Here is an 11,951-nt window from a genome sequence, read left to right as displayed (position 1 = left end):
TTGCGTATTGATTTTTTTGTTAATTTTGTAGGGAAGATTTTTATTTTTGCATTGTTGTTTTTGTTTTTAATTCGACCCATCACTTTGAAACCTGTGTATCAACCAAAAAAGCAGAAAACTTTTTTAAAAGCCAAGAACGTCAATTCATATTGTTAATTCACTAGAATGATTTCATACATTTTCCATCTTTTTTTACTTTTTGTGTGTTTACTTGTGTTAAATTTTTCCTGACATTCTTTCTATATCGTAAAGAATTACAGAAATCCCAATTAAGTCTCCACCCAAGTTGAACGGTGGTATTACAGCGGTGGAGAATATTACACACTTCGGCAATCTTTTACATCATCAGCCACCTGTTCTACACGACTTCTCATTTGCTCAAACGGAGTTTAGGTTCACACCCCAGAATCAGAGAACGGCGCTCTTTTGTCTTATCTGTACAGCACATTCGCTTGCTTATCCCATTTTTGAAATGGCAAACACAAATGTGCTCAATGGAGCTGTCTTGACGAGCTAGGCCATAAGCTGTTATCTTTTCAGCTGCTTCCCCATAGAAGAGTTCCTCTTATCAGTATTTTACAGTGCGAAGAAGAACATGTTCGCTAATTCAACATTGAACGGAATGTATTCGTAGATAGTATAGCCTAAATTATGATTGCCTCTGCTTGGTCGTTTATGAATATTGTGGTTGTAAGTTCTCCAATCTAATTTTTTTTCTATTTTTATCACTTTTTATTGTAGCTGAAACGAGCGTATCCAAGTGTTCAAGCGAGCTTTAGGATTGTACATTGCGTAGACTTTGAGGACCCGGTGGTTTTAAGATAAGATCTAAAAGCAGGTAAAATATAATCAGATCTAACTTTTTAAGGAAAACAAACAGCAAATGATATGCAAATAACTAACGCTACGTCATTGGCAGCTAAATAAGCTATTTTTTCATACAGTGAAACCAAAGTGAACACATCGTAACTCGTTAAGCGGCCTAACTGCATAGTTCTTTACAATGACTCAATGTGACAAAGATATTATTTGGAGCCAGATGTTACATTTAGATATTGATAACAAAGATTAATTGATTTTAAACACAAGTTTTTTTAGACCCGTCCCATCGTCCGTACAGAAATTCAAATAGAAAATATCCGTTTGTATAGCTTGCAGGTTATACAAGGTCTTGAGTAACATTTCTAAGTCAACCAGCAAAGTCTTAAATTTCCAAAAGGTGTCTCTCCCAAGGCCAGTTTATATTTGCTATCAGAAAGCTAAATGTAGACGTAAATTGGCAAAGAACGTGTAAGAATTATTCCCGAACAGAGTAAACTGACGTGATAACAACGCCCCTCTGCGGTGCTCTACCAACAGAGGCAACATTCAAGTACTATTATAAAGCGCCATTCAATGCATGATATCAGTTACTTCAGCATGTTGTTGTTTTAAACGCTTCAGCATATCTAAATCTTCTTTAAGCTACATTTGCGGAGTCCTAAATGCCACTCTCAATTTTCACAATAGGTTTAATTAATAGAACAGGGTAAAGTCCGCTCAAGGGTAAATGTATTTTTACTTAAATGTTGTAAGGCCTTGGGTACCGACTAGGTCTTCAGAAAGACAAAAACATCAATGTAAAAGATAGTTGTTAAATTTGTCTACATAGCGTGGAATTGGCTAAACAGTGTGGCGATTCCTACAGGGTTAGCTTGCAAAAATTGCCAAATTCAAAGTACTGCTCTTTCAAACGTTGTTAGGCCTAAGGTAGCGGACGGGTCTTCAATAAGCTGAAAAATCAATGTAAAAGATTATTGTTAACTTTGTCTACAGCCTTATAGCGTCAAACCGGTGTGACGTTCCTTCAAGGGTTTACTTGCGAACACAGAGGAATTTATGTGCGTGTTTGTGAGAGATAAACTACCTGACAGATCCCCTGCGACATTTTTCTCACTAAGGTCATTTCCAGTTGCGAAAACTCATTTCCATGTCCTAGAGATGCCTTCCTTAAAGATAAGGAAACAAATGTGCAAGATTTAGCGTCTTATAAACCATCTCTCACAGCTAGAGTCCATTCCAAGACACCATGAGGGTTTTTAGGCAATATTTATAATTAGTCTGAATTATTTTGATTAAAAGAATATCTGAGCCACGCTAATTAAATTCTTTTAAAAAAATTGACTAAGAAAATACTCATCTATTTGAATTCCTTTGAATATTTTAGAAACATTTTGAAAGTAACTGTACAAAAATATCTTTATTTAGAAAAATTGTGAAACCTCTGTGTGATTATTTCACATTTGCAAATATTTACAAATATTTGTAAACTTTACCAAATGGTAAAATTAGTTTGTTGCCCCCATAAAAGTAAGCCCTATTGTTGCATCTGTATATTTTTAGATTTCACTGCTGGGCACTGGTGGATCCTTTGTGGTGGGCCATTGTTGCACGGCACCCAACCATGCTTTGCAAGGATGTGTGAATTGCTATCTTCCCAGCCCACTGAACCATTTACAAAAAATGGTAGAAAATGGTAAATAATGGTATAATGCTGTTATCATTATTTAGAAACCATTAGAAGTATCAATTCCACACCATGAATATTTCCAATGTTTTACAGGACCAGAGAAATATTTATGAAGTTGAAACAGTGTTAAAAATATTTCTGAAGTATCAAATGTCCTAGACATATAATTACAAAACTTTAAAATCAATTCTAAACAATGGCAACAAACATCCGCATGGTGTCTTGGAATGGACTCTATTTTATATTTAATCATTCTACCTTTCGTACTACTAATCTGTTTTTATCCTCAAAAGACTGAAAGTATTATTTTTTTGTATTATTTCATTCGAAGAAGCAGGACAAGCTAATCTTTAGCAATATTTGCTTAGACGCCAGATGCTAGTAGCCTCCAGGTGTTCGTCTGTTTCATCAAAAGCAATGTTAACAACGCCGTTCGTCACTTAGGAGTTGCATTCATCCACACAGAGAGAAGAAGGATGTGTCGCCCTCGGGCGTTCCATATGTTACTCCCCGCTCACTGCAACACGATTTGTCAGTGACACCACGTACCATTGCCGGCAAGTTGTGGTTTTCCTACTTTCTCTTTGCATACTATGAAAGAATGTGGTAAAGTTTGTAAGATTGCTAGAATTGTCTCCTGCTGTACGTTGTGGTTGTGGTCGAAGTTGTGGTTTTCACTGGATCTCACTGCAACACGATCTTTTAGTTAAATCACGCACGTACCAACATTTGTATGTAACAACTATAGAACAAAGTTATCAAGTTTATAAGTTAGCTAAATCTGTCTACTGCTCTACGTTGATGGCTTCAAGAAATTTGTTATTTTGTAAAATTACTTCCAACACAATGGAGATATTGCCCATCAGATCTTTGTCCTGGATCTCACTGCTACACGATTTTTCAGTGACCTACCATTGCCTGCAAGTCGTGCTTTTCCTACTTTCTTTTTATAAATAAAAACTATGAAACAAAGTTGTAAAGTTTATAGGATTGCTAAAAGTGAATGCTGCCGTACGGTGCTGGCTTAAAAGTTTAATGATTGTAAAATTACTTTCAACACATTGTAACATCTTTTTTGTATCTAACGGCAATGAAACAAAGTTTCAACATTGTAAAGCTTATATAAGATAGCTAAATGTGTCTACCGCTGCACGCTGATGTCTTTAAAATCAAATGATGGTAAAATTGCTTTCAACGTGTTGTAACATTCTCTTTATATCTATTGGTAACAACTATAAACAAAGTTTAAAACTTGCTAAGTTTATAAGATAGGTATAACTGTCCGCTGCCGTACAATACTGGCTTTAAAAAACAAATTATTTTAAAATTACTTCCACCTCAATGGAAACATAGCTACGTAGATCTTCGTCCTGTATATAGCAATGAGCAACTCCTCCAGTTCTGTGACGTAACGTTATGCAAATAGGACAAATGTGTCTGTAAATCATTTTGTAGAGAAATTTATGGCGTCCCCCGTCAACCAAAGAGACGGTTAAACTGTACTATAGTATTTGGCTTCTTACATAAAGAATAAGAAAAACCTTAAAATGTTATCTTGGAAGTACTAAAATATCCTATATACATTTGATAAATTTTAAACAAATGTGCAAATTTCATCAACAATCGACTGATTCACAGCTTGCCTCCAAGAGTTATTCTAATAATAGTAACCCTGCAGTCTGCCCGATGCATCAGCAAGATTTGTTGGAAAGGCTTTGGGCTATTTGAAGCCCATAAGAATTATGATTACCATGATTATAGCAATGTTTTAAAGATAAAGCAAGCTCACGCTGTAGCAAGAAATCAGCTAAAAACATAAATATAAATAAACTTTTTTTTCAATAAATTATCAGAACATTTGCAAAGTTGAGTTTAAAAGTTTCTTTTACCTTCGCGAAGAAATGGATGTGTGTGCATTGCTTTTGTTTGATGATACTTGGTGTGTTGGTAAGAGTCGGTAAAAAGAAGAAATGACATTGTATTAACTAATGGTCTAATATAAATCTAATATAATCAGCGGATATTTTTAACAAATAGCCCTCTGAACAAGTATGCGTATAATTTTGTGTTGGTACATGGATGTCTTGGTTAGGAAGAAGTGCCATAAGTCCTCTAGCTGCTTTCGTAGGCACTGCAGGGGTAGTTTTATGAAAAAAAATAACAACTGCTTACTATAGATGCCTAAAAGTGTACCAATGTGGATTTAATGTATCAATCAATGTAAAGATTTGCACGCTTTTACAGTCAACTTGCATATCATCCACCGTTAGATATGTGCAAGAAAGATTTAGTGTTGAATGAAGTTATAAAGTAAAGCATTCCTACAAAGTGTTACAAAGCATCTATTAGCATCTGCAAGGCAGCAACCACAGCTGTGGCGATCTTTCTTCTCTTTCCTTTCGTCTACCTAAGTATAGATTGATGTATATCCCAAGAGCAAGTAGAAAGCAATTGGGCAGATGGGAAAGTAATTTCAACCAAGGCTTTAAAGTGTTACCAAGTCGCACAAAGTCTATTTATCTTTTGCCTCCTGTGGCGAAAAACCTTATGAACAGCTGCGTGGGTGATTTCTGACTATGCTAATAGGGACGTTTTTCTTGCAATCTGAGTTTAAACGATAATAGAGTTTTTTACACATCAAAGAGTGTAAAAGTAAAAGGCTTAATAGGATTGAAGATAAGAAAACAAAATTGCAGAGGATCTAATGGTAAGAGATAGGAGTGGGATGGTACCTCTGAGGGGAAACAGATGGTTGGTACAATCATCCAAGCAAGAACTGCTTCAAATCAACTTTGCTAAACAGAACAACTTACTCAACTGACTTATGCTAGGGTCACATAAAAAAAAATGCCCGGGCCCGGTCGGACAGTTCTGAAAAAAAAAAGGATGATAAAAAGAGACAAAAAACGTAAATCGCACCAAAAATTACCCAAGAGCATAATTCGTGTATGTTTAGTTAATGATAAATACACTTTCTTTTCTTTTCCGCAAATATCTAAGCATTTGATGTTCATCTAATGTACACTTGGACCCATTGTTGCAAGTGCTAATTAGATGAACATAACCTTTAGTTACCCCATTTTCATTTGTTGTTATCTTTATCCCTTTTAATGTTGTTTCGTTTGGATATTATTTTGTATTTGCTGTTTTTTTGTTAGAATATCTTTATGTTATGTATTTAGCCTTTATTTCCCTATTTTATTTAGTCTATAGTTAGTTTTAACTGTTGCTTGAGGTGTGGTCCTTGTAAAGTACGTATAAATCCTGTTGCCCACACCTCGCGAAACATTTTCTGTGAATAAATAAATAGATTAAGCAGACCTTCTACCAATAGTACCTCAGAAGCTTGATGACCAACACCTTTTTATTCAGGACAATTTGGAAACACCCGAATCCTATTGATATGGACCAGTAAATCTGATTATTCAAACCGAGATGTTTCTGTAAATCTTGTAATAACAATAGAAAAAAGTAACACAATCAATATACCAAAGCAATTAAGGAGAATCATAACAACTTAGCAATTCAGGCTGATTCTAGCATAAACTGTATTCAATTACGGGAAAGTTTCTTTTGTATTCTTCGGTCAGTCTGACTTAAGCCAAAACATTCTGATAACATGATAGACTATTTAAGCTCCTTTCCGTTGCCCATGCTTATCGTCGTCAAACACATTCATACAAGGAAGTCTGCCTGTACACACGCATTCGCTTCAACCGAGACATCAAGATCAAACTACGGGCCAGCTTTAGCTAGCTTCGTTATCAGTAGAGGCGTAAACATGACTGTTTTATGAATGGCGTTTGAGTAGAAGATAAAACTCTGTGTGTTATCAGCTGTATCCTTAAATCCCTGCTTGAGCCAAAGTGTCACTTTTGTGGAATTTGAAATAGTTACATGGTGTTAAGATGGATGGCGTTGTGACTAACTTTTGTAACTTAAAGGTAAGGATGCGTGAGATATTCTCAGCCTTTGTGACCATAGAAAATACCAGCACCCTAAAAGCTACCCTATTCTAGTTATGACGGCTTGTGTGAACAAAATGGAAGCCTACAACTCTTGGGGCTTATCGCATACGTTGTGTAATCGTCGTACAATGCCAAACCGAATGCATTCTTGTAACAGTCGTGTTGAGAGTTAGCTGTCTTATTATTAAGGATTTCTTAAATCACGGTCTGCAAAGCGCGTCTCAGTCTTTTTAAGGGTTGTCCCCTTTCAAAACGGCGGTCGCCATATATGTCGCATTTTTTGAAATGTGGTCAGAAGCAAAACCTAAATGAAGTATCGTTAAAATATTAAATGTTATTTTAGGATAATTCTATGATAAGTTTAAGAAATTTAAAAAAAGGATCGTTAAAAATCTATTGGACTAATACAGTTAAACTGGCGGAACTTGCTAACACATGGAAAAAGTCAACGGCCTCTGTCAATAAACAAACAAACAGGCGACGACAATTTACAACGTGGAAAGTAGTGAGCAATTACATGGGTGCGTATTGGTTGTGCAGTGAAATTATTTTGGTTGGGGAAACGTTTACGGGGAAGAAGTACTATACAGCCTGGCTATCGAAGCAAAAAGACTACTTTTGCGGCTGAAACTTTACCTAAATAAAGTTCAATGTAAAATTCAATACATACAGAACTCAGTTTACGGTATACAGATTTGAATGTCCGCACCCATGTGACCGTTGCCTTAGCATCAGCGATTGAATCCGCCACAGCCTGCTAGAATTGTACCACATCGAAAACTTCGCACAGCCTCCAACGAAATTGTGCCAGACTTACCCATCACTTTAAGGCACATACCATCTCTGCCAAGCATCTCTCGTTCGAATTGCCAGACAGAGGGTGACAATGTCCGAATCTGCGACACCCTAGCTACTAAAATTCGACGACATCGAAATTTTCACACGAATTTGTGCTAGACATTACCCATACTTCACGACACATACCATCTCAGCCAAGCATCTCTCGTTTAGAATTGCCTTTTATTTCCTTTGTCGCTTGTCAGACAGAGGGTGACAATGTCATGACCGAATCTCAGACAAATAGCCTGGAAGTAATTAGAAGCAGTCCGGGTCAGACGTCCCATTAACCCTACAAGTTTTCTAGAACGGTTCTCCCATTTACCTCTCCCAAGGGGGTCACCACTTATACATAAAACGGCGCTTTTTATCTGCCTTTGATGGAAGCAACGGTTGGTGCTAATCGTGTTATGTTGTAGTGTGTTCGGCCAACAGTCAGGGGTTGCAGGTTTCGTTCTCATCTTATTAGACGGATTGTGCTAACAAAGAAGACAATTACCAGCATGAGTGTTGTTTCATATACAATATGCAATTTGTGCACCATTTTCACCACACGCAACCTTGTTTATTATGCTGCTTGTGCACTTCATATGTGTCGTGCAGTGATTCAAGCAATTTTTCTGCATCATTGTTGTTCTGACAGTTCATTATATTTCAGCCATACCATAGGTATGGTGAAATATATTGTATTCGTAATGTTTCTTTCTTTCTTTCTCCTGTCAAATCTTCAGAACACGGTATCTCCGTTGTTCCTCAACCGAATGACTTGAAATTTGGCACAAGGGTAGAGTGGGCCAATACCCTCGGACGTTTTTTTCATTTTCCCCATATCTGTCTCTAAAATGATTTTATTAAGGTTTTTGGGTCATCTTAAGACCAAAACTGTATATTTGGGCCCCCTGTACCCTGGTATTATAACCGAATGAGCTGAAATTTGGTGTAGATAGGCATTAGATAGTTGGTAAAATGATCCAAGTAAAAGTTTTGACATGAACTACTTTAAAATGATTAATTTTGGCACTTTTCTGATGGGAAATTTGTTTTCTTTTGGCCTCCTGACGTGACCTTCCGTGACCCCGCACGGAGCGCACACCTGTGCGCGAAGAGGGCGAAGGCTAATTAATATTCATAAGCGGGGCCTCACGATTCCGCATATACTGCAGTGTTCCCGCCAGAATTTTTTACAGCGTCGGCACACGGGGCGAACGCCGAAGGCCCCGGCCCGGCAGGGTCCAGGGGCAGAGCCCCGTTGGGGGAAACTCTTGCACTTTGGGCTATTCAGAAGGCTTATTGTATCAGTTTTTAGGGGCATTTCTGTGATGCGATGGTATATTTTCCCTGCGCTGTTAGCTCCGTACGTTTTTAGAAGGTTCCGTTTATCACAGAACTGCTGTTGTTTCAGAAATCTCACGGACTTATGCTTACAAACACGTAAATTGCTAACTTGCAACCAGCGCTTTACTATATACAGTAAATTTCAGCACTTTTCTGAGGGAAAAATGGTTTTCTTTCGGCCTTTTGCCGTGACGTCACCCCGCAGAGCCCCGCACGTGCAAGTTAAATGAATTTAACGAGCCAGCCAATCAGCGAAAAGGAAGACGAAGTCTAATTAATATTCAATAGCGGGGCCTTCCAACCCCGTTTATATAGAAACACGTGCATATCTTGACAACACAGCGGACGAATGTCACCTTACGCCCGGTTTTATATACATGTATATATAAAATAGTTTTTTTGCGAAGATTTGGAGTTAACGACAAGGTCATTTGGACGGTAGCAGAAGGTACGCGTTCCTTGAACGTCAGAGTACATGTCTTTGTCGATGAATTTGCCAACATTCCGCGTAGCAATATCAATCATTTTCGGCAGATTTTACTTTGGCAGGTAAGTTGAGACAATCGAGGAAATGTTACTTGGCGGAAATCGCGGGAAAATTGGCCAGTTTAGATTTGATAAGTAAGTTTAACAATGGCGAGAATGATTATTTCCTCATCAATATTTATCGTTAGAATGTTTTGAACTGTAAATCTAAACAATTGTGTTACCTGTGCAATGTTTATATGAATAAACATACATTTTGCCAGCACGATGTTGCAGCAACATGATAACTTTATGTCTGTATTATGCCACTTTTATTGTTGAAGGCGCGTAAGCAAATGAACAAGCATGACAAAAGAAATGTTATGATACTATTTATTCTCACCGTCGGTTTTACAAACAGCACGTGCACTTACTTTTTCACCAGTCGTCTTCCAGAGCGTTCAAAATTATGAAAGAAAAGAGGCTTTTTCCTGTCATTTTTTCGGTAAAATCTTAGGAAAATACCGACATGTGTTGGAGCACAGATGTTGGCAAGATATGCAAGTTTTTCTAAGGCGCTGAATGTTGTCACCGTGACTGAATGGTGGCATTGCAAACTGGAAGTACACTTTTTACGTCGCATTTTGGTAACTTTATCGAGAACTTATTATACCATACAGTAGAACTCTGAAAATAGTCTACCACGTCCGGTATGAACTTCGGCTTCATGTCTTTGCCGCGCCAGCTTCAAAAGAAAGGTAAACAAATTTGACTGATATTTTCTCCGTCCACCTTTATACCAGCGTTTAAACGGTAAATACTATAGTAACATCAATAGTTTTACAACGTTGTAGCGGTGTTTAACAGAGATAGAGTCAAAGGCGCGGCAGGAAAATATTACTGAGTGAATACTGAGCGAAATTTCAGCATGTGGAGCGCCGAAGCCTCCAACTTTTTTTTGCCTTGCCGGGCGCCGAACTCGGGCGCGAGGCGTCTCAAGCTTGTTGAGGCCCGGGAAATTTTGAAATCTTGACCCTCCGAAACGCCATTTCTGGCATTTTGACGAACAAATTTCACTGATAGTCCGAGCAAAAAATTTTTCCTAGGTCCTCCCCCCCGCTCAAATTTTTTTTCCTAGGCCCTCCCCCTGGCTCAATTTTTTTTTCCTAGGCCCATACCCCCCCCCCGACGACCGCCCCCCCCCCGCTAAATATCGACCAGTCCCTTAGTGCCCAGTTACTCAGTGTAAAATTAGCGTAGCGGATCGATCCGCTGCTAGTATAAACTTCGACCCCTATATGTTGTTTTTGGTAAGTTTTTGTCGACACATCTTGGCTTCCGGGTATCGCTCCGAGGACGCAAACAGTGAAGCACCCCGGGCAGCTTGACCGATAATGTCATCGCTACGGGCTTTCGAAATTCATTAGGATATTGTGAGATTTTAGGTCCTACAATTTTCTTGCAAATCAGATATGTTAGACCAGATGGTACATTTTTACTTCCTGTATACTGTATAGGTGTAGTTCCCGGGGAAAATTTTGTTTGGAAATACGGCGTCGTTGAAAATAGTCTCTTAACTATACGTTTCAATGGGGGCGAGAAACTGGGGTGTGCCCCTAAATGTTCCATTTTCGAGCAGGGGTTATTTGAGACAGTTAAATGTTGTATGGGAAAAGCTATGGCTGAAATATGCTGTATTTGCTCCTAAGCAAATGTCGGCCTTTCTAGTTATGCAAACGTTTTCTTATGATTCATTGTGCAGTATCTAGATATTGTACAACATCATCAATGATAAGCATTCCATTTGATTTATGTTATGATTTGTGCGTCATTTTTGCGTCGCAAGCAAAGTTTTTTCATCATACGGATTGATTTAGTCTACGCTTTGTGCATCTCCTTTGAACCGCTTGCAGACTTATTTCATTAGGCAGATGTTACACCTTGAACGTCATCATCAGTGGTGTGCAATAATTCATGCTATGTGTTGTGAGTCTGTTTTTGTATCGGTTGCAAACATAGTTCATATACAAATACAGACTTTGAACCACATTTTTTCGTATTGTGCACTAGTTCATGTTTCATTGTGCATCCATTTTGCACCTCATGTAAATCCATCGCATCGCATGCCCAACATAAAAATTACTTTTCAGGAGGTTTTATTTGGAAAAAATGATCATTTAATAACTGCTAAAGACCAGAAAAATAGAACCTTTACTGTTACTGTGGCTAAATGGACAATCTTTAAAACTTGGATCTGGCATAGAAAAGACCCACACCTGTGCATAACTAACCTCTTTAATGTCTTTAAAAAGGATTTCGAAGAACGGACAATAGTAGACTGACAGCCAATGTAGATTGATTGTACAAATTTACTATTGACATTTTGGCATGAACCCCACCTATTGTTAGACTACTCCATGTTTGATCATAGTGTAGTAACAGACTGTACATATTCCTTAGGTTCCCAGTATTTTTACAAATGTACTACATGTATTTGTCTTTCCTGACTGTTTCACTGCACATGTACTGCATGTTAAGTTACACATGTTATTCATCCAGACACACCAGTATATTTTATCCCTCCATGTGCAATAGTACTCGACTGTACAAACACTAGTCTTAGTGGATGACAAACGTACCATTGTTGTTGTTGTTTTTAATAAATAGAAAAATGTTTATGGTATCTATGATATGTTTGAACCATACTTGTACTATGCTTGTTTGAACCATACTTGTACTATATAAGCTCTGTTTTATTTTTATATTTTTCAAAGTAGTGTCTTGCTTTCAACATGATTGTTCTTTCGAAACAATGGTGCCATATGCACTTGTTTTCG

The sequence above is a fragment of the Branchiostoma floridae genome, chromosome 15 (assembly GCF_000003815.2).
Source record: "Branchiostoma floridae strain S238N-H82 chromosome 15, Bfl_VNyyK, whole genome shotgun sequence".
NCBI classification, from domain to species: Eukaryota; Metazoa; Chordata; class Leptocardii; order Amphioxiformes; family Branchiostomatidae; genus Branchiostoma; species Branchiostoma floridae.
This window is presented reverse-complemented; position numbering follows the sequence as displayed.